The sequence below is a fragment of the Rhinopithecus roxellana genome, chromosome 6 (genome assembly GCF_007565055.1).
Source record: "Rhinopithecus roxellana isolate Shanxi Qingling chromosome 6, ASM756505v1, whole genome shotgun sequence".
NCBI classification, from domain to species: domain Eukaryota; kingdom Metazoa; phylum Chordata; class Mammalia; order Primates; family Cercopithecidae; genus Rhinopithecus; species Rhinopithecus roxellana.
Window position 1 is genome coordinate 127991891 of NC_044554.1, and position 27880 is coordinate 128019770.

Genomic DNA, 27880 nt, shown 5'->3' on the forward strand with positions numbered 1-27880 from the left:
GTTTATCCTTTACCTAGCATATGAAGTAGCTATATTCAAACATGAAAATGAACACAACTAATTCATCTAAATATTGATCTAATAAGAACATGGTGTGACCAGAGAGAAATTATTTGCTTTTATAAGAAAATTTTAGTGGGGGATAAAGCACATTGAAATAATTTTCCTTTTCTTAGAGAAACTGTTTTAACCAAATGAAAAAAATGACCATTGCAACTGATATGACAACATACTTTGCAACAATTGAGTGACTCATTTTTATGGATTTTTTTCCACTAGACATTTCATATAGAAAAAAACAAAAATGAAGGATACTGGTTTTCAAAAATTTCAATTCTATCCATGATTGTCTTCTATATAAATTATTTTTACTTACTTACAAGTCAGTGAATATATTTTAACAAGAACGGCTTGGGAATTTCTGAGAACTTGACTAGCATTTTCTCCAGAGGGCAAAGAGAGCAGTGAAGATTATGTGATTTTAGATTTTTCTCACTTTTACACATCAAAATAAGGACTAGAAATTGATGTTGACATGAATATAGTTATTTCCAAGGGAAATGTCCTTATTTCTTGAATATCTTGGAACAAAAGCTAAAGGAGTAGATATTATTTTTATATGGCAGTAACTTTAATGTGTTATTAATTCAGGGTTGTTATAAACTCTAGTTGTGTTTTTACTCTATAATTATAATTAGTTAAAAAGTATATCCTCTCATCATTATGTCCATGATGCTTACATGATGCTCAGCATGTCAACATTCAATACATTAGCTCAGTGTCATCCCTTCCCTCCAGTGTTCTTCTAGCTGGCAGTCCTGTACATCCATTTGTCAATGGCAGCTCCTTTTCCTTCTTCATTGGCAATTAGTCTAGCTCTAGTTTGGGGAAAAAAATGATGCAACTGCCATATGATTAGGACCAGAGTTCAAAATTCAACTCAGCACGGCTTTCCAAAGATCTGGTACTTAAGTTCCGTTCCTATAGCAGCAACTCAACACAAAGCCCACTGCCCTGATCTAAATGTAACCAAAACCTAATGCAAGCTTTCATTTACCTCTCATTTTAAACCATGTCTTGTAGGTTTTGATAAACTATATGTGTTACGAAGCAACTGGAAAAGCTAGGGCACTGTATAATCACTGTCAAATATAGTAACTCTGTCTAAATTGTAAGAGCACATGTTGAACATAGAATCATTTCAAGCAGGCATTTTCTCATGAGATATTTGATCTTGAAGGCTCAGCATGTCAATATTCAATACATTGGCTCAGTGTCATCCCTTCCCTCCAGTGTTCTTCCAGCTGGCAGTCCTGTACATCCATTTGTCAATGGCAGCTCCTTTTCTTTCTTCTTTGGCAATTAGTCTAGCTCAAAAACGTTGGGGCCTGCACCCGACATCTCAGCCTTCCTCCCTCATTACTGTCCTTGTTGTCCAGTTATTACATCTTCTCACATTCCAATGGGCACCAGATTCATTTTCATAAAAGTTTGTAGTGTGGAAAATCCTTACATGTATAGCATTTTGTTAAAGTGTGCATTGGTTAGAGTTGAGCAATTAGAAAGATTGTCTAGATTCAAAGGCAGTTTTTCTACCAGATGTCTGCTTCTCCCGAGAAGAAAGTCTGTCTCACACAGTTTCATCCCCAGGTCCCAAGGGGTCCAGTAGGGTGTGTGAGCTTGCTTCTTGGGAACAAAGACATCTGGAGTTCTCCCACACTGCCCGAGCTGTGCAGATGTCTGGGAGGCTCTCCTCTGCTGACTTGATGCTTCCATTTCTCATTGTGTCTAGGTCAGTCTGGCTGTTCACTTCGGTATCTCAGCCACCCACCCCTTCTTACTTCCAACAAGCGCGTAAAGTAGATTCCGTATTGCATGCATATACTTTTTTTCACAATTTTATCAAGAAATCAAGTACTGCAGCATGTTTACTAATGCTGCAAAGACAAGTCCCTCATACAACGCTTTTCCAATGTCCACACTGCCTCGGCTCCTACCAGTCTCAGAGACCCTACACTTAGACCTTCCTGTTTTCCACAAGGACTCTGCCTCTTTGGCCCAGTCGCCTGGGTCACCTGAGCTCATGGCCGTCCATCCATAACCAAAGACCTGTCTGAGTGCCACCCCCTTGGGAGGAACTCCTAGGAAACTCACACACATTTTATGGATATAAAACGTACTAGATATAAAATATCTAATGGGTATACATGAATTTATTTCTGGGTATGTTTTTGGTTAACAAAAGAATTTTGGATTAACAGCAGCTGCTATCAGGGGTACTTAGAAAAAAAGGAAAACAACACATTAGTCATAGACAAAAGGAAGCAGAGAAAGTTGGCAGGAAAGGAATAGAGATATGTGTAATGGAATACTGAAAAGATAAAAGAAGATAATGTAAAATAACCTAAGGCCTAATAACCAAAGCATGTGAGGATATATGAGCAAAGAGAAGTACTGAAGAGCTGGGATGCTGGGAAGTAGGTGATGGGTGTCAACAACCTGAGTTACAAATTCAGAAAAAGATTTGCAGCAAATATGGCTAGTTATCTATGGGATTCCTTTTTCCTTTTCTTCTGAAATAACAAAATACTTCTTTGTTTAGGGCAGAAATTTTATCAGTTCAAAATATTTAACTTCCTAGACGCCCCCCCTTTGGCTAAGGGGCAGATGTGACACCAATGAGATGCAGGTGAATAGGGTTCTAGAGGCTTTCCTTCCACAACAGGGGACAAAGCCTCAGAAAGAAAAGCATGTTGCTATTCCCCTCTGCTCTTTCTCCTAATTCCTGTCTGGTGAGTGGTCCTGATGCTGACAGATGCGGTAGTTATCTTGCAGCCACGATGAAGAAAACAGCATGACTAAGGACAGAAGGAGCTGAAAGGGGGACGACACATGATTTCTCATGAAAGCTTGAGCCACGACATTTTAAAAATGAAACTAGATACCTCTTACTGAAATGATGCAGGGATTTCCAGTTAAATTTCCAGCAAAAGAATGAAAAATGGAAATTAACGATAAATCACTTATTTATGTAAAATAATATTAACATAATTTCTATTTGGGGTTCTATCTTTGTTGTTGTATTTTAGTAAACCTTGATGGAATTGCTATGTTATAATCCTCTATGACTTTAAGTCCAAGGATATACACACCCCAGCAATCACAGTCTTATAGCCACTAATTCAATTCTTCTTACAGCTCTTGGGGTTTGGGTGTAACCCCTTAGAAGCCAAGTTATTAGCTGAATAAGGAACTAACACCTCCAACAATGCTGTTCACTCAGCAGGTTTCTTAAAAAACTCTTTGTTATCCAAGCAAATCCTAAGGATATACACCCAAGATGAGTTATGGAGAATTAATTACTGACTCCTGAGAATCTAAGAATGGGCAGCAGCCCAATGTTCTCATCCTTGAATCATGCTGTTTCATAGAGGCAACTTACCTTAGGTCAACTTAGTGTTTATTTTTCATAGTGCAACAAGTATACTTCAGACATTTTTCCAGTGACTTCCTTTAGGAAATCTGAGTATATGTTTGTTAACATTAATATGCGATATGAATAAGCTTTCTAAAATTTGGACAAGTGGAAAAAAGTGGTATTTCTGTTCTTTGAATAAAAAGCAAATGCATTTAAAACATATGCATAATATATCAGTAGGTAAATTTATCCAAAGGAAAAAATGATCAATCCTATTTAAACTACCCGTTTTACAATTACAATAGTTTCTTATTCAGAAATGTATTAGGTCAACTTAAGTACTATTTATTACATCAGAACTACCAACACCTTTATTACCCTGTTTGGACGACTGAACATGGATCAGATGTTAGTTCCACCTTAGATACAGCAAATCATTTCTTTCCATTTTAATAGCTGAAATTTAGAAAGCAAATGGACCCAGAGGGGATATGCCCACAAGCAGGAGATGAACGTGTTCCAAATGGTGGTGTATTTCCAAGGAGACTTACAGGCTTTTTATTCCAAGGATTGGCTCAATACTTCATTACTCAGAAAATGTGTTTGATCAGGCGAGACCTTCAAATTTGAGCTCCTCTGCAGTCAGGGGAATGCTAATGACTGTCTGACAGCTTGTCACAGACATTGGATTTTTTTTTTTTCCTAGCATCCCTGGCCAGATTTCCTCTTTTCTGGCAGCTGTGCTGGTGCAGACTGCCAAGAGGCACCATACCCACAATCTTGAGAGGATTCTGTTTCCAGCAAGCCTTCTTTTACTGTCATCTATGTATTACATCTCTATTTCAAGTATCTCTAGAATTTATAGTCACACTGGGGGGTTCGTTTCAATTTGCATTTGTTTGTTATGTGGCTTTACATGACTTTTTGTCTACTTCATGAATCTATCTGATCTTCCCAGTAGATCAAAGTACCCAGAGGATCTGATTCTCTTTGACATAGAGAAGCTCCCCAGAGACCATGCCTTTGATTTCATTTATAGCCCTTTAGGACAGTGTTTCCCCCTCAAACTCTCTTGCAGACTGGTAAATGTCCTAAATTATTGAGTAGAGAATAGAAGGAAGGGAGTAGGAAGTGAAACCCAAGACAAGTCACAATACCTGTTCATAAAAGGGAGGGATTGCTAGGCAGGAAATCTTTGCCACTCTGGTCTTATCTCTGAGAGAACACTACCCAGGATTGCTCATCAATCATTGTCAACTATTTACTTTTACCTTAGGGTAAAATGACCTTATATGCAGGTAGTAGTAATTATTAGAGTAATATATGATGCCTAAACAGTATCTGCAGGTGGTAATAACAAATTAGAGTTGTGACAGGGCAGTGCTTCACAAATGTTCCAACTCAAGGTACAATCTCAAACTTGTTCCAGCTAGTACATGCCCAAGTATAGGGGTTAGGGGCTTTGTCTTCTACAACTTCACCATTCCTAAGGTGTTTAGATCCAAGTCTCTAATAACTTACTACTCTGGTTTTTAAAGAGGACAGTTGTTCACATGAGAATAATTTCAATAGGGCTGAGATTTTTTGGAGCATGGTAGATGGGCATCACTCCTACCAAGGCTTGCAGGCAAAGAGGAAGTCAGACACTGACATTTCTCAGCATGGGTTCATGTGCTGCAAGTCACCTATTGGTCAGTTGTGAGAGCAGGTGCAGGAGAGTGTATATACAAGTCAACACTGGGAGAGGCATGTATAAGAGCTGAGAGCTTATAGCAAAGCCTGGGAAAAGTAAGGGGTATGGTTGAGCCAGGAAGTCTATGAAAATGAAAAGGCCGGGGTTAGAACCTCAGGCCTCAGATCTTGGTTAAATCCTAAAAACTGTTCATTGTGCTTCTGTTGCAAACAACACATAGGAGTGAATGAGACAGAAAGTGAGACCATGAGGATGATTAAGAAGAGCAAGTACAACATGGCTGAGACTAAGTGTCCAGGGAGTTGAGAATAAGGGGCCTATTGTCATGTCCTATATAAGCAGAGTATGTGGATGGGAGGCCAAGAACACACTAACAAATAAAATGTTGAATACATCAGTCAAGGGCATATCGAGATGATCAGGATGCTGGCTCTTGGAATGTTTATCCTCCCACCCCACCCCAGAAGAGGACATTCTTGGCTTGTTCACCACTGTTTCTCAGCCTGGCACACAGCAGGTGCACAATGAATATTCATTAAAATCAATGATTAACTAAACTGGCTAGTATTCCACCTCACGTTCATTACTGGAGAACTGAAGAGCCAGCTAGCCTACAAAAACTCATTCTGGATTTAGAAGCAATAAGAATACTTTCTGTATTCTAAGGGGGCACGACTTCTGTATTCTAAGGGGGCACGAATTATGTAATTACATAATTACATAAATTCGTACAATCTAATTTTATATGCCCCTATGTAATTCGTGCATTACTGCTAGTCAGCATGAATATTATATAGTACTATAAGTGTTTTATCGTCCATAAGACATACAATTACATATTTACTAACATTTCTATCCAGGACATGCTTATAAGCAAGGACCTTACTAGAATAATCTAGCTATAATACATACTACCTAAATCTCCAAATTTAACAGGATACCAACTAACACGAGAGTTCCATTAGCGTACATAGTACATTACATTCATAGTACATTACATATTACACCTAACTGACAGGAATATTCGTATTGTCAAGGGCTGTTTGGGAGTGCTCCACTGTGATGTACTATGTCCGGTAAAGAATGTAATGTACTATGTACGCTAATGGAACTCTCGTGTTAGTTGGTATCCTAGCGGGCTGTGCTGTTAAATTTGGAGAAAAATAGCTCCCAAAGTGGTTCTCCTCACCTACCCCACCCCACCGATGCTGCATCACATGGTAGGGTGTTACCTTGCTCTTCCGTGCAGGGAGCTTTTCTCAGCACCACTAAGGTACCAGGGAAGTGGTAACTGGGAACAATTTTTCCCAATATAGATAAAGCCTGGATTAAAAAGTAGGGTGATACATAGGCAAGGGGTAGATGGGGCCTTCCTAGAGGACACGATGTCTTCCTGAATTTAATCCATTAATAATCAACAAACCAGCCCTACTGATTTAATGCCTAGGCTTTGCTACCTGACTGTATTTAACAAAGCTTTCGAATGGCAGGGTGATTTCCTACAGGAATACTGAGTTTTTTCCAGGGACAGATGTAGCCTTGGTATATTGTCTGGTTATGCAGGATTTTTTTTTTTAACTGCACTTGTGTTGTTTTCCTTTTTTCAGCTCATAGCTGGAGACCCTTTGCTGCTACCTCAAAACCTTTTGGAAATTAACCAGTAATAAATGAGATCTTTCTCTATAGACAGCTTTTCCCAAAGGAATAGAAGAATTAGAAAATATAGAGGATCCATAGTATGCATGCCTTTGGTTTCCTGAGGTCCCTTAGGTGATATGGAATTCTTTAAAAATGTAGATAGATTTTGATAACATCATAATCAAGATCCTAAGAAATCACTAGCATTCATCAGACTGTAAAGTTTCTGAGCAATTCTCTCCCCAACCCCCATCCTGAGCCTAACATTGTGACTTGCTCACAGCCTCACTGGATAGATACTGGTTAGATAAATGAAACCATTCATTAATCAATGTGATGTGAAGAATTTGGATAAACGATTCCTATTTCTCTCAGTCTAACAAGGGGAAGTAGTCCAATAAACATATCTGTAAGTTTGATAGAATTTGTAAGTTCTTTTGAATATTTGGAAATCTGATTTCATTTTTAAGACACACGGAGTCTATTATGATAGAGCAGTGAATTTTATTCAGTTAGGTAATTTTGCACTTCTTATTTTTAACCAGTTTGTTGTCTTTCTTCTTTCTTGTGCTTTTCACTATAGTATTCATAGATCCTATTAACAGTAAACAAAGTGGCAGACGCCAGGCATGATAGCTCATGCCTGTACCCAGCACATTGGGAGGCTGAAGCAGAATTATTTGAGGCCAGGAGTTCAAGACCAGCCTGGGCAACGTAGTGAGACCCTTTTTGTTGGTTTTTTTTTTTTTTTTTTTAAAGGAGAAAGTGGAGATAATAGGTTACTCCATGGTGAGGCTTGAGATGGTGGTGGGAATGGAGTGGAGGAAGGACTCCCTTCCCAATGACTAGATATGTCTTAATTTGTAAGAGGGCTCTCTCCCTTGTGACTTTCTCTCCCTCCTTTACCTATGTCAACTTTGTGTTGGGAGTGTTCAGTACAATATGTGAATGGAAAATTCAGAAATGAATGTACCAATAGAAATAAAGATACATGTGAGTGTTGCTTTTTCACTTTTTCAATGAAGATCTGATCCTTTGGTGCTTTACTTGTTCCTAATCCCACTTTTCTGTGAGTTGTGGCTGAGGATTTGTCCTTAATTATAAGATTCTGGTTTTTGAAGCTGTTGTTTACGCATGAAGGACTACTCAGAATATCACTGTAATTACACATCTGCCCCTCTGAGTTCTTCAAAAATAGGAACATGACTGATATGTTTGGAAAAGGTTAAAAATATGCTTAGTGCTAAAAGGAAAATGAGCTAAAAATTTCCTGATATTTTATTATAGTTCTATATTTTATGATCTTTATAAAATTCTTTCATGTTTTAACCCTTGGTGTCCATACTTTTGCTTCTGGGAATATCATGCAGGCTCAATGTAACCATTTTGCTTATAAGAAAAGCAAATTGGGCCAGGCACAGTGGCTCACACCTTTAATCCAAGCACTTTGGGAGGCCAAGGGGGACAGAACACTTGAGTCCAGGAGTTCGAGAGCAGCCTGGGCAACATGGTAAATTGGGGTAGGTAAATCCCCCGACCCCATGACAGGTCCTGATGTGTGATGTTCCCCTTCCTGTGTCTAAGTGTTCTCATTGTTCAATTCCCACCTAGGAATGAGAACATGCAGTGTTTGGTTTTCTGTTTTTGTGATAGTTTGCTGAGAATGATGGTTTCTAGCTGCATCCATGTCCCTACAAAGGACATGAACTCATCCTTTTTTATGGCTGCATAGTATTCCATGGTGTATATGTACCACATTTTCTTAATCCAGTCTGTCATTGATGGACATTTGGGTTGGTTCCAAGTCTCTGCTATTGTGAACAGTGCTGCAGTAAACATACGTGTGCATGTGTCGTTATAGTAGCATGATTTATAATCCTTTGAGTATATGCCCAGTAATGGGATGGCTGGGTCAAATGGTATTTCTAGTTCTAGATCCTTGAGGAATCGCCACACTGTCTTCCACAATGATTGAACTAGTTTACAGTCCCACCAACAATGTAAAAGTGTTCCTATTTCTCCACATCCTCTCCAACACCTGTTGTTTCCTGACTTTTTAGTGATCACCATTCTAACTGGTGTGAGATGGTATTTCATTGTGGTTTTGATTTGCATTTCTCTGATGGCCAGTGATGATGAGCCTTTTTTTCCTGTGTCTGTTGGCTGCATAAATGTCTTCTTTTGAGAAGTGTCTGTTCATATCCTTTACCCACTTTTTGATGGGGTTGTTTTTTCTTGTACATTTGTTTGAGTTCTTTGTAAGTTCTGGATATTAGCCCTTTGTCAGATTAGTAGATTGCAAAAATTTTCTCCCATTCTGTAGGTTGCCTGTTCACTCTGATGGCAGTTTCTTTAGCTGTGCAGAAGCTCTTTAGTTTAATTAGATCCCATTTGTTAATTTTGGCTTTTGTTGCCATTGCTTTTGGTGTTTTAGACATGAAGTCCTTGCCCATGCCTATGTCCTGAATGATATTGCCTAGGTTTTCTTCTAGGGTTTTTATGGTTTTAGGTCTAACATTTAAGTCTCTAATCCATCTTGAATTAATTTTTGTGTAAGCTGTAAGGAAGGGATCCAGTTTTAGCTTTCTACATACAGCTAGCCAGTTTTCCCAGCACCATTTATTAAATAGGGAATCTTTTCCCCATTTCTTGTTTTGTCAGGTTTGTCAAAGATCAGATGGTTGTAGATGTGTGGTATTATTTCTGAGGGCTCGGTTCTGTTCCATTGGTCTATATCTCTGTTTTGGTACCAGTACCATGCTGTTTTGGTTACTGTAGCCTTGTAGTATAGTTTGAAGTCAGGTAGCATGATGCCTCCAGCTTTGTTCTTTTGACTTAGGATTGTCTTGGCAATGCAGGCTCTTTTTTGGTTCCATATGAACTTTAAAGTAGTTTTTTCCAATTCTGGGAAGAAACTCATTGGTAGCTTAATGGGGATGGCACTGAATCTATAAATTACCTTGGGCAGTATGGCCATTTTCACAATGATGAACATTTATGCAAAAATCCTCAATAAAATACTGGCAAACCGAATCCAGCAGCACATCAAAATGCTTATCCACCACGATCAAGTGGGCTTCATCCCTGGGAGGCAAGGTTGGTTCAACATATGCAAATCATCCTGGAAGATGTCCCCGGGCTTGATGGGTTAGGAAATAAGGGAGTCTGGTGTTGGAGCGGGGTGAAGCTTTTTGGCAGATAGAACATTGATGGGGAATGGCTTTTAATTGTTCCTGTATGGGAACTTAAGAAATGTTGTAGAGGGGAACATTTCTGCATTTGACTTGTTTTATGGCCTCTCCCTTAACCAATGCCTCCAGCCTAACTTGTGCTGTCCCTGGTGCCCATCTTTTTCCATGGCTTAATGTCAATGGTGCAACATCGATCGCATTAAATGTGTAAAAAATAACTCTTCCTATATTTCTACTACAGTAAGTGTCTCTCTGGCCTCCTCCTTGTCCATCTGGGGTAATGAACCACAGGAAAGAAAAAACACTCCATCTTTAATTCACTTATTCTCTTTCCATATCTCTGCCTATATTTAAGACAAAGTTTTGTTCTTTTTGTGTGGCACCAACACATATCTTTGTCTCCCCACCAACTGGACTGGAACCTGTACCTTAGTTTATCTATCTCCCCCCCACTGGACTAGTTCCCCCAATTAACCTTTGCCCATCCCATCCATTCAATATGTTAGGAAAAGAAGGGCCATCCACATCCTTCCCTTAATGGCTGCCTTGGGTATAACCTCTGGACTTGGATGGGAACAGGCAGATTAGCCATCTCCTTAACATACTTTAAGGCTCTTTCAATAGAATTGCAGGCATCTTTAGAAGATATAGCCTGAAGCCTTCTAAGAGTCCAAGACTAACTAGACTACTCGACTCTGGTAGGTCCTCCAAAACAGGTGGGGACTAGATCCTATAACCATTGAAAAAGAGGCCTCTGCCTCTCATTGGGTGAAGAATGTTGTTTCTGTATCAATCAATCACGCCTAGTACCACTACTGAAAAACTTAAAGGGCTAAAAAGCTAAGGGTATAACAAAACAACTAAATAGATTATTGGTTTGAGAACAAAATCATAGCATGGGTCATCCCACCTCTGGGCCCTCTCCTAATGATATGTCTAGGCCTAATGTTCTTACCCTGCCTAATTAACCTTTTTCAAAGATTTTTAACCCACAGGATCATGGCCATTTCACAATTACCCCAAAACATCTACAGATGGTATTACTCCTACAGTCAATCTGAGACCAAAAAACTCTCCATCCCCTCATCAACAGGAAGTAGCCAGAAAGTACATGCCACCCCTCATCCTTTTTATAACTATAGAGTCTGGATTGACAGAGCAGGAAGATTGCCATCTTGGACAAGCATCACCATTTTAAAGTTCACCTTGATCAAAAACCACCTAAATCCAAAGGGCATCAGCCTAATGGCTAAGGTCAGCATGACCATAAACCACAAATGACACTTCTGACCAGAAACATTCCAACCATAAGATAAACCCTTCCCCGATCAGAGTCATGCCAGCCCCAAGATAACCTCCCCTCCAACCAGGGACATTCCAACCCTGCAAATAAACTTCTCCCCCACACAGAAACATTCCAAGCCTGTGATAAGTTCTCTCACCCTGAATTAAATACTGAGTCTGTAAGAGAGAAGTCTCCTGACCAAAATCAGTCCGAAGCCCCTCTCAGGTTTATTCTCCAAAATAAACCTGTCTTTGATGGTTGAGCTGCTTTTCATGTTTCTTTCCTCTTTCGCTCTTACACTAGTGCTCTAGTGCTACTTCACTATTTTTTTCTAGAACAGCTGGAATTCTCTTTTTAGATAAAATGGGACTCAGGGAGATTTGATCACTTCATAAATTTTTTTTTCAAAGCAGGTCCCATTTCTTTCCATCCCTTTCAATAATCTTCAGTGCCTTATAATAGATTAAATGATGGTTTTCTAATAAATGACAATATTCTAGCTTAGTAGACAATATACAAAATGGAGAGGGAGAGTTTTGCATAGTCTTAAAGTAATAATAGCTAAATAAAATATAATCATCAACTTAAAGATGATTAATTACCACACAATGTGAACAATTTCCATATAATTAACTGTTGTTTAGGCTATAGAGTAACAAAGACAGCTCTCTGGTTTTCTTGTAGGTAGAAAACATATTGGTTTGGCAGATGTTTTACTTACTATCAATTGCTTTTCAATAGATAGTTGCCTTTCCTTTGCAGTGAATTCAACACAATCCACTTTAAAACAACAAATGCTTATTGAGTAATCACTATATAGAAGGGAATATGTTAGGCCTGAGAAGAAAAACAAAAATAAGCCTCAATACTTTATCTTGAGATAGTAATAAAAAGGAATAAAATGTATGTGTAAATCACGATGATCTGTGGCAGCAGAAGATAAGTGAATAAATGCATTTCATCTGGGTGGAAAAGTTTTGTCTTACATTTGTGATGATACTAGAAGGTAGGCAAGATTTAAAGGACTGAGACGAAGGAGTTTCCAAGAAAAGGGAACACTGCCTACGAAAATATGAGGCAGATAATCTTGGAGTGTCAGGTTTTTCAAGTTTCTATAACAAAATATAAACCACAAGGCTTATAAACAACAGCAATTTATTTCTCACTGTTCTAGATGCTGGTCCCAGATCAAGGTACCAGCAGATACAGTGTCTGGTAAGAGCCCATTTCCTGGCTCATAGCTGACACCTTTCTTGCTATGTCCTTACATGGTTAAAGGGGCTAGCTAGATCTCTGAAGTATCTCTTACAAGCATACTAATACCTGTCACGAGGGTGGAGTCTTCATTATCTAACACCTCCTAAAGGCCTCACCTCCTAATACCATCACCTTGGACATTAGGATTTTACCATATAAATTTGGGGAGGACATAAACATTCAGACTATAGCAGTGTGTTTTCAGGGAAGAATGAGAGATGTGGTTGACAGAAATTTAAGGTTATCACAATAGAGTGGGACTGGTTTGTGCTTTTTTTTTTTTTTTTTTTTTTTTTGAGATGGAGTCTTGCTCTGTCACCCAGGCTGGAGTGCAGTGGTGCAATCGCAGCTCACTGCAAGCTCCGCCTCCCAGGTTCACATCATTCTCCCGCCTCAGCCTCCCAAGTAGCTGGGACTACAGGCGCCCATCACCATGCCTGGCTAATTTTTTGTATTTTTAGTAGAAACAGGGTTTCACTGTGTTAGCTAGGTCACGATCTCCTGACCTTGTGATCCACCCGACTCGGCCTCCCAAAGTGCTGGGATTACAGGAGTGAACCACTGCGCCCAGCCTCGTTTGTGCTTTCTAATACAGTAGCCATTACCTACATGTGACTACTCAGCACTTGAAATATGGCTAAAGAGAAATTTTCTGTAAATGTAAAATGTATACCAGATTTTGGACAGTTAATTTTAAAAACTAAAATATCACATGTTTTTATATTGATTACACATTACAAGATATTTTCAATAAAATAGGTTACTAGAATGAACTTCATCTGTGCCTTTCTACTTTAATGTGTGCACTTGAAAATTTTAAGTTACATATGTTGCTCATATTATTTTTCTATAGGATAACATAGGGCCAAATTATGCCAAAACTTGAGTATCAGACACAGCTCCCCAATAACCCTTGCTGCCACTACAGACTCCCACAGCCTAGGGCACCAAGGTTTCCCACAGTCTTCACAGATGCTGACCTCAGTTGACAGAGCTACATGGAGACTGCACCACTGCACCCCACCAGCCAGCACCCTAACAAACACCTGCAAGTGAAAGGCTTTCTCCACTGAAGCCAGTCCATAAAATCTGGAAACATTTACTGCTCCCTCAAATGTGCAGACATCTCTGGAAGGCCACAAGAAACATGAAAAAGCAAAGAAATGTGACAACACCAAAGGAACAAAATAATTGTCCAGTTACTAACCACCTCAAAATGGAGATCTAGGAATTGTCTGAAAATGGATTAAAAATAATTATTTTAGGGGCGGAGCAAGATGGCCGAATAGGAACAGCTCCAGTCTCCAACTCCCAGCGCGAGTGACACAGAAGACCGGTGATTTCTGCATTTTCAACTGAGGTACTGGGGTCATCTCACTAGGGAGTGCCGGACAATCGGTGCTGGTCAGCTGCTGCAGCCTGACCAGCGAGAGCTGAAGCAGGGCGAGGCATTGCCTCACCTGGAAGCGCAAGGGGGAAGGGAATCCCTTTTCCTAGCCAGGGGAACTGAGACACACAACACCTGGAAAATCGGGTAACTCCCACCCCAATACTGCGCTTTAAGCGAACAGGCACACCAGGAGAGTGTATTCCACACCTGGCCAGGAGGGTCCCACGCCCACGGAGCCTCCCTCACTGCTAACACAGCAGTCTGCGGCGATCTATCCGCAGGGCAGCAGCGAGGCTGGGGGAGGGGCGCCCGCCATTGCTGAGGCTTAAGTAGGTAAACAAAGCCACTGGGAAGCTCGAACTGGGTGGAGCTCACAGCAGCTCAAGGAAGCCTGCCTGTCTCTGTAGTCTCCACCTCTGGGGACAGCGCACAGCTGAAGACCAACAGGGGAAGCAGCGGGGGCCGGTGCAGATGCGAATGACTCTGTCTGACAGCTTTGGGGAGAGCGGTGGATCTCCCAACGCGGAGGCTGAGATCTGAGAATGGACAGACTGCCTGCTCAGGTGGGTCCCTGACCCCTGAGTAGCCTAGCTGGGAGACATCCCCCACTAGGGGCAGTCTGACACCCCACACCTCACAGGGTGGAGTACACCCCTGAGAGGAAACTTCCAAAGCAAGAATCAGACAGGTACACTCGCTGTTCAGCAATATTCTATCTTCGGCAACCTCTGCTGCTGATACCCAGGCTAACAGGGTCTGGAGTGGACCTCAAGCAATCTCCAACAGACCAACAGACAGTCCTTCTGACTGTCAGAAGGAAAACTATCAAACAGGAAGGACACCTATACCAAAACCCCATCAGTACGTCACCATCATCAAAGACCAGAGACAGATAAAACCACAAAGATGGGGAAGAAGCAGGGCAGAAAAGCTGGAAATTCAAAAAATAAGAGCACATCTCCCCCTGCAAAGGAGCGCAGCCCATCGCCAGCAACGGATCAAAGCTGGTCAGAGAATGACTATGACGAGATGAGAGAAGAAGGCTTCAGTCCATCAAACTTCTCAGAGCTAAAGGAGGAATTACGTACCCAGCACAAAGAAACTAAAAATCTTGAAAAAAGAGTGAAAGAACTGACAGCTAGACTAATTAATGCAGAGAAGATCATAAACGAAATGACAGAGATGAAAACCATGACACGAGAAATACGTGACAAATGCACAAGCTTCAGTAACTGACTCGATCAACTGGAAGAAAGAGTATCAGCGATTGAGGATCAAATGAATGAAATGAAGCGAGAAGAGAAACCAAAAGAAAAAAGAAGAAAAAGAAATGAACAAAGCCTGCAAGAAGTATGGGATTATGTAAAAAGACCAAATCTACGTCTGATTGGGGTGCCTGAAAGTGAGGGGGAAAATGGAACCAAGTTGGAAAACACTCTTCAGGATATCATCCAGGAGAACTTCCCCAACCTAGTAGGGCAGGCCAACATTCAAATTCAGGAAATACAGAGAACGCCACAAAGATACTCCTCCAGGAGAGCAACTCCAAGACACATAATTGCCAGATTCACCAAAGTTGAAATGAAGGAAAAAATCTTAAGGGCAGCCAGAGAGAAAGGTCGGGTTACCCACAAAGGGAAGCCCATCAGACTAACAGCAGATCTCTCGGCAGAAACTCTACAAGCCAGAAGAGAGTGGGGGCCAATATTCAACGTTCTTAAAGAAAAGAATTTTCAACCCAGAATTTCATATCCAGCCAAACTAAGTGTCATAAGTGAAGGAGAAATAAAATCCTTTACAGATAAGCAAATGATTAGAGATTTTGTCACCACCAGGCCTGCCTTACAAGAGACCCTGAAGGAAGCCCTAAACATGGAAAGGAACAACCAGTACCAGCCATTGCAAAAACATGCCAAAATGTAAAGACCATCGAGGCTAGGAAGAAACTGCATCAACTAACGAGCAAAATAACCAGTTAATATCATAATGGCAGGATCAAGTTCACACATAACAATATTAACCTTAAATGTAAATGGACTAAATGCTCCAATTAAAAGACACAGACTGGCAAACTGGATAAAGAGTCAAGACCCATCAGTCTGCTGTATTCAGGAGACCCATCTCACATGCAGAGACATACATAGGCTCAAAATAAAGGGATGGAGGAAGATCTACCAAGCAAATGGAGAACAAAAAAAAGCAGGGGTTGCAATCCTAGTCTCTGATAAAACAGACTTTAAACCATCAAAGATCAAAAGAGACAAAGAAGGCCATTACATAATGGTAAAGGGATCAATTCAACAGGAAGAGCTAACTATCCTAAATATATATGCACCCAATACAGGAGCACCCAGATTCATAAAGCAAGTCCTTAGAGACTTACAAAGAGACTTAGACTCCCATACAATAATAATGGGAGACTTCAACACTCCACTGTCAACATTAGACAGATCAACGAGACAGAAAGTTAACAAGGATATCCAGGAATTGAACTCATCTCTGCACCAAGCAGACCTAATAGACATCTATAGAACTCTCCACCCCAAATCAACAGAATATACATTCTTCTCAGCACCACATCGCACTTATTCCAAACTTGACCACATAATTGGAAGTAAAGCACTCCTCAGCAAATGTAAAAGAACAGAAATTATAACAAACTGTCTCTCAGACCACAGTGCAATCAAACTAGAACTCAGGACTAAGAAACTCAATCAAAACTGCTCAACTACATGGAAACTGAACAACCTGCTCCTGAATGACTACTGGGTACATAACGAAATGAAAGCGGAAATAAAGATGTTCTTTGAAACCAATGAGAACAAAGATACAACATACCAGAATCTCTGGGACACATTTAAAGCAGTGTGTAGAGGGAAATTAATAGCACTAAATGCCCACAAGAGAAAGCAGGAAAGATCTAAAATTGACACTCTAACATCACAATTAAAAGAACTAGAGAGGCAAGAGCAAACACATTCAAAAGCTAGCAGAAGGCAAGAAATAACTAAGATCAGAGCAGAACTGAAGGAGATAGAGACACAAAAAACCCTCCAAAAAATCAATGAATCCAGGAGTTGGTTTTTTGAAAAGATCAACAAAATTGACAGACCGCTAGCAAGACTAATAAAGAAGAAAAGAGAGAGGAATCAAATAGACGCAATAAAAAATGATAAAGGGGATATCACCACCGACCCCACAGAAATACAAACTACCATCAGAGAATACTATAAACGCCTCTACACAAATCAACTGGAAAATCTAGAAGAAATGGATAATTTCCTGGACACTTACACTCTCCCAAGACTAAACCAGGAAGAAGTTGAATCCCTGAATAGACCAATAGCAGGCTCTGAAATTGAGGCAACAATTAATAGCCTACCCACCAAAAAAAGTCCAGGACCAGATGGATTCACAGCTGAATTCTACCAGAGGTACAAGGAGGAGCTGGTACCATTCCTTCTGAAACTATTCCAATCAATAGAAAAAGAGGGAATCCTCCCTAACTCATTTTATGAGGCCAACATCATCCTGATACCAAAGCCTGGCAGAGACACAACAAAAAAAGAGAATTTTAGACCAATATCCCTGATGAACATCGATGCAAAAATTCTCAATAAAATACTGGCAAACCGGATTCAGCAGCACATCAAAAAGCTTATCCACCATGATCAAGTGGGCTTCATCCCTGGGATGCAAGGCTGGTTCAACATTCACAAATCAATAAACGTAATCCAGCATATAAACAGAACCAAAGACAAGAACCACATGATTATCTCAATAGATGCAGAAAAGGCTTTTGACAAAATTCAACAGCCCTTCATGCTAAAAACGCTCAATAAATTCGGTATTGATGGAACGTACCTCAAAATGATAAGAGCTATTTATGACAAACCCACAGCTAATATCATTCTGAATGGGCAAAAACTGGAAAAATTCCCTTTGAAAACTGGCACAAGACAGGGATGCCCTCTCTCACCACTCCTATTCAACATAGTGTTGGAAGTTCTGGCTAGGGCAATCAGGCAAGAGAAAGAAATCAAGGGTATCCAGTTAGGAAAAGAAGAAGTCAAATTGTCCCTGTTTGCAGATGACATGATTGTATATTTAGAAAACCCTGTTGTCTCAGCCCAAAATCTCCTTAAGCTGATAAGCAACTTCAGCAAAGTCTCAGGATACAAAATTAATGTGCAAAAATCACAAGCATTCTTATACACCAGTAACAGACAAGCAGAGAGCCAAATCAGGAATGAACTTTCATTCACAATTGCCTCAAAGAGAATAAAATACCTAGGAATCCAGCTTACAAGGGATGTAAAGGACCTCTTCAAGGAGAACTACAAACCACTGCTCAGTGAAATCAAAGAGGACACAAACAAATGGAAGAACATACCATGCTCATGGATAGGAAGAATCAATATCGTGAAAATGGCCATACTGCCCAAGGTTATTTATAGATTCAATGCCATCCCCATCAAGCTACCAATGAGTTTCTTCACAGAATTGGAAAAAACTGCTTTAAAGTTCATATGGAACCAAAAAAGAGCCCGCATTGCCAAGACAATCCTAAGTCAAAAGGACAAAGCTGGAGGCATCACGCTACCTGACTTCAAACTATACTACAAGGCTACAGTAACCAAAACAGCATGGTACTGGTACCAAAACAGAGATATAGACCAATGGAACAGAACAGATTCCTCAGAAATAATACCACACATCTACAGCCATCTGATCTTTGACAAACCTGAGAGAAACAAGAAATGGGGAAAGGATTCCCTATTTAATAAATGGTGCTGGGAAAATTGGCTAGCCATAAGTAGAAAGCTGAAACTGGATCCTTTCCTTACTCCTTATACCAAAATTAATTCAAGATGGATTAGAGACTTAAATGTTAGACCTAATACCATAAAAACCCTAGAATAAAATCTAGGTAGTACCATTCAGGACATAGGCATGGGCAAGGAATTCATGTCTAAAACACCAAAAGCAACGGCAGCAAAAGCCAAAATTGACAAATGGGATCTAATTAAACTAAAGAGCTTTTGCACAGCAAAAGAAACTACCATCAGAGTGAACAGGCAACCTACAGAATGGGAGAAAATTTTTGCAACCTACTCATCTGACAAAGGGCTAATATCCAGAATCTACAAAGAACTCAAACAAATATACAAGAAAAAAACAAACAACCCTATCAAAAAGTGGAAAAGGATATGAACAGACATTTCTCAAAAGAAGACATTCATACAGCCAACAGACACATGAAAAAATGCTCATCATCACTCGCCATCAGAGAAATGCAAATCAAAACCACAATGAGATACCATCTCACACCAGTTAGAATGGCAATCATTAAGAAGTCAGGAAACAACAGGTGTTGGAGAGGATGTGGAGAAATAGGAACACTTTTACACTGTTGGTGGGATTGTAAACTAGTTCAACCATTATGGAAAACAGTATGGCAATTCCTCAAGGATCTAGAACTAGATGTACCATATGACCCAGTCATCCCACTACTGGGTATATACCCAAAGGATTATAAATTATTCTACTACAAAGACACATGCACACGTATGTTTATTGCGGCACTATTCACAATAGCAAAGACTTGGAATCAACCCAAATGTCCATCTGTGACAGACTGGATTAAGAAAATGTGGCACATATACACCATGGAATACTATGCAGCCATAAAAAAGGATGAGTTTGTGTCCTTTGTAGGGACATGGATGCAGCTGGAAACCATCATTCTTAGCAAACTATCACAAGAAGAGAAAACCAAACACTGCATGTTCTCACTCATAGGTGGGAACTGAACAATGAGATCACTTGGACTCGGGAAGGGGAACATCACACACTGGGGCCTATCATGGGGAGGGGGGAGGAGGGAGGGATTGCATTGGGGAGTTATACATGATATAAATGATGAATTGATGGGTGCTGACGAGTTGATGGGTGCAGCACACCAACATGGCATAAGTATACATATGTAACAAACCTGCACGTTATGCACATGTACCCTAGAACTTAAAGTATAATAAAAATAATAATAATAATTATTATTAATATTTTAAGGTAGCTCATTGAGATACAAGATAACGTAGACACCTCAACAAAATCAGAAAAATAAGACATAAAATAGAAAGTTCAACAAAGAGAAATCATAGATGAGCCAAATAGAAATCCTGGAGCTGAAGAATACAAGTAATAAAATGAAAAAAAAAATACAATAGAGAACTTCAACAGCAGATGAGATGCAATCAGGAGAAAGAATTGGTGAACTCAAAGACAAGGCTTTTGAAATTATTCACTCTGAGGAGAACAAAGAAAAAGAAGAATGAAAAAGAATAAACAAACCCTGCAGGACTCATGGGCCACCATTAAGTGAACAAATATACATCTTATAGGAGTTTTAGAAGAAGAGAGAGAAAGAGAAAGATACTTATTCAAAGAATTAATGATTGCAAACTTCCAAAATCTTGGAAGAGAAGTAAACGTCCAAAGTCCATGAAGCTCAGAAGTTCCCAAATAGGCTTTACCCAATGAAGACTTCACCATGACACATTATAATCAAATTGTCAAAACTCAGAGAATTTTGAAAGCAGCAAGAAAGAAGTGACTTTCCACATATGGTGGAACCTCAAAGGTTATCAGCAGATTTATCTTGCAGATCAGGAGAGAATGGGAAGATACATTCAAAACTATTAAAGAAAAAATTTTGCTAATGGAGAATATTTTAACTGGCAAAGCTATTCAGAAATAAAGGAGAGATACTTTCTCAGATTTTTTTAAAAAAAAAAAGCTCAACAAGTTCATTCCTAGACCTGCCTTATAAGAAATGCTAAGGAGAATTTTTCAAGCCAATTAAGTGAAAGAATGCTAGTTTGTAACATAAACACATAAAAATATAAAATTCACTGGTAAGGTAAATGTATAGTCAAATATGGAATTCTTTAATACTGTAATGATCTTGTGTAAATCACTTTTAAACTCTAGTATATAGTATATAAGTTAAAAGACAAAAGATTTAAAAATAATTGTAGCTATAAAATTTTGTTAACAAATACATAATATACAACAATGTAAGTTGAGATAGCAAACACATACAATATGGAGTGTAAAGAAGTAAAAGATGAGACCTCTTGTGTGCTATTTAAGTTTTATGATCTTTAAATAGACTGTTACACTATAAGATGTTTCATGTAAAACCCATGGTAACCACAAGGCAGAATCCTATAGTAGATACACAAGAGATAAAGAGAAAGTAACCAAAGCATACCAATATAAAAAATCATGAAATCACAACGAAAGGAATAAGAGAGAAACAAAGGAACTACAGCACAGTCAGAAACATTTAACATAATGGCAATAGTAAGTCCCTACCTATAAATAATTACTTTAAATGTAAATAAATTCTTCAATCAAAAGACACAGAGCAGCTTAATAGATTTAAAAAAAAAAACAAAAACAATTATATGCTGCTCTCAACAGACTCACTTTAGCTTTAAGGCCATATATAGTCTGAAAGTGGAGGTATAGAAAAAGATATTCCATGCTAACATTAACCAAAAGAGAACAAAGTGGTTACACTTACATCAGACAAAATAGACTAAGTCAAAAACTGTCATAAGAGACAAAAAAAGTCATTGCATAATGATAAAGGTGTCAGTTCATCAAAAGGACATAACTATAAATATATATGCACCTAATATCAGAGCACCTAAATATATGAAACAAATATTAACAGATCCCAAGGGAAATATACATAACAATTCCATAATAGTAGGGGACTTCAATACCCTACTTTCAACAATGGACAGATCATCCTAACAGAAAATATAACATAAAAGCATTGGAGCACTGGACTTAAAGTTCATTTTACACCAGCCAGACTTAACCGACATGTACAGAACATTCTATCCCAAAGTAGCAGGGTACACATCCTTCTCAGGCATACATAGAACATTCTCCAGGACAGATCAAATGTTAGGCCACAAAACAAATCCCAAATTTAAGAAGACTGAAATCATATCAAGTAGTTTTTTAAATCACAGTTATATGAAATTAGAAATTTATAACAGGAGAAAAACTGGAAGGATCCAAAATATGTGGTAATTAAATACATTCCTGAATAATCACTAGATCAAAAAAGAAGCCAAAATGGACATTTAAAATATCTGAGACAAATGAAAATGGAAACTCAACATACCAAAACTTAGGTAATGCAGCAAAGCAGTTATAAAAGGGAAATTAATAGCAATAAGTGCCTGCATGAAAAGAAAAAAGATCCTAAATAAACCTTGCACTCCAAAGAACTACAAAAAAAGAACAAACTATATGTAAAGTTTTCAGAAGGAAAGAAAAGATTAAAACAAAACTAAATGAAATAAGGACTAGATAAACCATAGAAAAGATCAAAACTAAAAATTTGTTTTTTGAGAAGATAAACAAAATTGGCAATAGTTAAGAGAAAGACTGAAAATCAAAAAATGAAACAGGACACATTACAACTGATGTCACAGAAATAAAAAGGATCATAAGAGACTACTATGAACAATTAAGTGCCAACAAATTGGATAACCTAGAAAAAAGTGAACAAGTTCCTAGAAACATACAACCTACCTGAGTCATGAAGAAATAGAAAATCTGAACAGATTAATAATGAGTAAGGAGATTGTTATCGGCAATCAAAAATCTCCCAAAAATCAGCAATCAAAAATAAAAAAGCTCAGGACAGAATGGCTTCATTGGTCAATTCTACTAAACATTTAAAAAAAAATACCAATCTGCCTTAAACTCTTCAAAAATATTAAAGATGAGGGAATCAAACTTATTTTATGAGGCCAGCATTACCTTCATATCAAAAACAGACAAGGACACTACAAGAAAAGAAAACTACAGGCTAATAACCCTAATGAATATAGATGCAAAAATCCTCAACGAAATACTAGCAAGCCAAATTCAACAGAACATTAAAAGAATCATACAGCATGTTCAAGTTGGATTTATCCTGAGGATACAAAGATGTTGTAATATATGCAAATCTATAAATGTGATACATCACATTAACAGAATGAAGAAAACCAAATGATCATCTCAAGAAATGCAGGAAAAATATTTTTTTAATTTATTATTTTATGATTAAAACTCTTAATGAATTAGGTATAGAAGGAATGTACCTCAAAATAATAAATGCTATATACTATAAGCTTACAGCAAACATTGTATTCAATGGTGAAATGCTGAAAGCTTTTCCTCTAAGATCAGGAATAAGACAATAATACCCAATTCTCCGGAATTTCTATTTAATATGGTAATGAAAGTCCTATCCAGAATAATTAGGTAAGGAAAAGAAATAAAGGCATCCAAATCAGAAAGGAAGAAGTAAAATTGTCTGTTTGCAGATAATATAATCCTGTATGTAGAAGCCCTAAAGGCTCCATCAAAAAAACTGTTTGAACTATACCAGTTCAGTAAAGTAGCAGGATACAAAATCAACATACAAAATTAGGTAACATTCTTATTCTCTCTCGCTTTATTGCCCAAGCTAGTCTTGAACTCTTGGCCTCAAGTGATCCTCCCATCTTGGCCTCCCAAAGCACTGGGATATAGCTGTGAGCCATTGCAGCCTGTCAGTGGTTTGTATACACTAACAATGAATGATCTAGGGGGAAAAAGTCAAGAAAATAATCACTTTTTGGAATAGTATCAAAAAGCATTAAATTTAGGAATACATTTAACCAAGGAGATGAAAGATTTGAACACTGAAAACTATACAACACTGACAAAAGAAATTGAAGATGACACAAATAAATAGAAAGATATCCTATGTTCATGGATTGGAAGAATTAATGTTAAAATGTCCATATTACCCAAAGTGATCAATGCAATCCATATAAGAATTCCAATCGCATGTTTCCATAGAAACAAAAAATCCTAAAGTGTGTATGTAACTACAACAGACACCAAAGGTGGGGGGGAAGCTAGAGGCATCACATTACCTAATTTCAAATTATATCACAAAACTATAGCAATCAAAACAATATGGTACTGGCATAAAACCAGACACATAGAAAAATAGAACAGAACAGGGAACACAGAAATAATCTCACATATATAGTCACTAATCTTTGACAAAGCATCAACAATACACAATAGGGTAAGAATAATCTCTTCAGAAAATATGGTGCCAAGAAAACTGGATATCTACATGCAAAAGAATGAAATTGTCCCCTTATCTTACATATGTGAAAAATCAATTCAAAATGCATTAAAGTCTCAAACATAAGACCTTAACTGTAAAGCTGCTAGAAGAAAACCTAGGGGAAATCCTCTTTGACGTTGTACTTGGCAGTGATTTTTTGAATATCACACCAAAGGCACAGGCAATGAAAGCAAAAATAAACAAGCAGGCCTACATCAAAATAAAAAGTTTCTGCACAGTGAAAGAATCAACGAATAAAATGCAAAGGCAACCCATGGAATGGGAGAAAATATCTGCAAACTATATATGTGGTAAGGGGCTAATATCCAAAATATAAAAGAACTCATACAACTCAAGAACAAAATAAATAAATAAATAAATAAATAAATAAATAAATAAATAATAAAAATGGGCAGAGGGTCTGAATAGACATTTTTTTTTTCCAAATAAAACATACAAATGGTCAACAGCTATATGAAAAAGTGGTCAGCATCCACTAATCATCACAACCACAAGGAGACATCACTTCACACATGTTAGAGTGGCTATTATCAAAAAGTCAAAAATTTCAAATGTCGGCAAGGATGTAGAGAAAAGGGAATTCTGTACACTATTGGTGGGAGTGTAAATTATTACAGCCATTATGGAAAACAGTATGCAGTTCCTCAAGAAACCTAAAAATAAAACCTAAAATAAAAATTGTATAATCCAACAATTTCGCTTCTGAGAATATATCCAAAGGAAACAAAATCAGCATCTCAAAGAGATATCTACACACCCATGTTCATTGCACCATTATTCACCATAGTCACTGGAATAGGATATGGAAATAACCTAAGTATTTGTCAGTGGATAAATGGTAAGGAAAATGTGGTATATAATGAATTATTATTCTGCCTTTAAAAAGAAGGAAATCCTGCCATTTGTAAAAACATTAATAAACCTAGAGGACATTAAGCTAAGTGAAATAAGCCAGACACAGAAAGACAAACGCTGCATGATCTCACTTAAATAAAAAATCTATAAGATGGAATCTAAAAAAGTTGAACCCATCGAAACAGTAGAATTGAGGTTGTCAGGGTCTGGGAATCTAAACTTCTAAAATCTAAAAAAGTCAAACTCATAGAATGTGGGATCTAAACATGTTGAACTTACAGAGTAGAATAGTGGTTGCCCCCAGGGAGGCAGGTGAGCGATGGCAAAATGTGGGTCAAAGGGTACAAGCTCTCAGAAAGCTCTAGAGAGCTAATGTCCAACATGGTGGTTACAGTTAATAACAACATATTGTGTACTTGAAACTTGCTAAGATAGATCTGAAGTAGATCTTGCACACACCCCTCATGCCCCCCCCCCAAAAAAATAAGGTAACTATGTGAAGGAATATGTTGTTAATTAGATGAGGGAATCATTTCATAATGTATATGTTTATCAAAACATCACATTGTATATCTTAAATATATACAATTTTTGTCAGTTATACCTCAATAAGGATGGGGGGAGAATTTTATAGCTATCCACTATTAAAGAAAACACTTTACACAGAAATTTCTGTAGGAAAAAAGTTTGTTATTATGAATCTGAATTTCTCTAGCCTGTAACTTCCATTTTCCTTTTGAAATGATAGTTCTTTAATGGAATTGTTTAAAACCGAAGGTTGGTTGCTTGGAAACCCAGTTATCGAGTTTTTTTATGCTGTCTGAAATTTAAAGTACTTCAGCATAGATAATGTGATTTGTAGCATAGGTAATGTGTCTGTTTAAATTAGCGTTAATCTATACCCAAGAAGATGCTTAACACTCAATGTACTCTAATCATAAACTCATACTTGAAAGGTGGGCTGCATATGAAAGATGCTGTACTCTGGATAATTCTGCCAGAGCTTCAAAACTTGCTATCTGAATCTGCACTTAAAGAGTTTCAGAAGAGATAATATAAGACCATTTTCAATAGAGAAATGAATGATATGCCTCTACTCTTGGATGAACAGAAGTATGAGAAATGAAGAGCCTGGCAGCTTAACACTTTGGGAAAAGACTCCTAAAATTTAGAATCTTATCTTGCATGCCTCCCCCTAATGAAGGGTTCTTTTGTCTGACACAATTAGCAAGTTAGCTGATCTTTCAGTCAGAACACTTTCTCATTTTTCCTGGGAATGAGCCTTTCAGGCAAAGTGGTTACTAGAGTTCCTAAATGATCAGAGTTATCAGGACTACACTGAGCTTACAGAGCAAGTGGTATGACTGGGAGTCTGCTTGTAATAGGTATTTGTACACCTCTTGATCTGAGACTTACTTTCATGAGAGGTTGTAGAAAGATGTATACCTCAGTGACTATACAGCCTGCTTTGCCCAGGAGGGTCCCAGTTTGCACTTACTGTCCAGTCTTGGTTTTTAATAACACCATTTTTCACTTCTAAAAGTGTCCAAGTTTGAACGATAAATTATAAGGATACTCTTTTGTGGTATTTTTAAAAATATGTCCACAAATTCTTTGCTATTTGTCCCTCAAGGGAAGGAGCCTAATTCCTTACCTCTTGAGTACAGGCTGGACATAGTGACCAGCTTCTAAGGAATCAAGTAAGGCAGAAGTGATGCTGTATGAATGCTGTATGACTTTGGCCCATGTCCTAAAAGATCCCCTTGATTTTTTGTATTTTTAGTAGAGATGGGGTTTCACCATGTTAGCCAGGATGGTCTCGATCTCCTGACCTCGTGATACACCTGCCTCAGCCTCCCAAAGCACTGGGATTACAGGCATGAGCCACCATGCCTGGCCTAAGATCCCCTTTTTTTTAGGGGAGACCACTCACTGGGGAGAAACCAGCTTCCATGTTGTGAGAACACCCAAGTAGGCCTAAGAAGAGGCCCACATGGCAAGGACCTGAAGTCTCCTGCCAACAGCCAAGTCAAGCAGGCCATTTTGGATGTGGATCCTCTAGCCCCAGTCAAACCTTCAGAGACAACAGCGCCAACTGACAGCTTGACTCCAGCTTCATGAGAGACCCTGAGCTAGAACCACCTAACTAAGCCATTCTCAGATTCCTAATTTTCAGAAAGAATGTAAATATTTGCTCAGCACTGCTAAGTTCTGAAGAATTTATTATGCAGCAAAATAGAATACAACTACCTACAGCTTTCACACAGTTCTCATCCTTAGACTTTATTGATAGTTACTAAAGAGACCTGATAAATGAAAATGACCAAATTGTCATAGGTCTGATTGAGCCCCAAACCCTCTCAGTATGTTCATATTTCGGCATAGCAAAACAAAAATTAACCATTAAATTACACGTAGTAGTAATAGCTATCACTTTTTGAGCATTTAGAGTTTCTTAGAAACTCTGCTAGGATTTTGTATAGATTTACCTGGTATACTTCTCACAATAAGCCCTATGAAAGGTATTCCCAACTTCATTTTGTAAGCAAGAAATCTGAGATTCAGATAAGGCAGGCTACATAAGTTCCCATAGCCATTCATTGGTGGAACCAGCTCTCCACCCAGGTCTATCTGACTCCAAAGTTCACACTCTTCACCAAACTTAAAAATACACTCTACTGTCTTTCAACAAAGAATCCGAAAAAAAAAAAAAAAAAAAAAAAAAAACAAATTTTAGTGAAAGACAATGAACAAACGCAGAGAAACTTTGTCTGAAAGAGAAAATATGTAAGGTTTTATATGCTGTTTTTAAACCATATATTTTTTTCAAGGTAAATAATACATTCATATGGTTCAAAAGACACAAAATATATTTTGACAAGATAGTGCTCACCTTTGCCCCCAGCCACCTGGTGACCCCTTCCTGAAGGC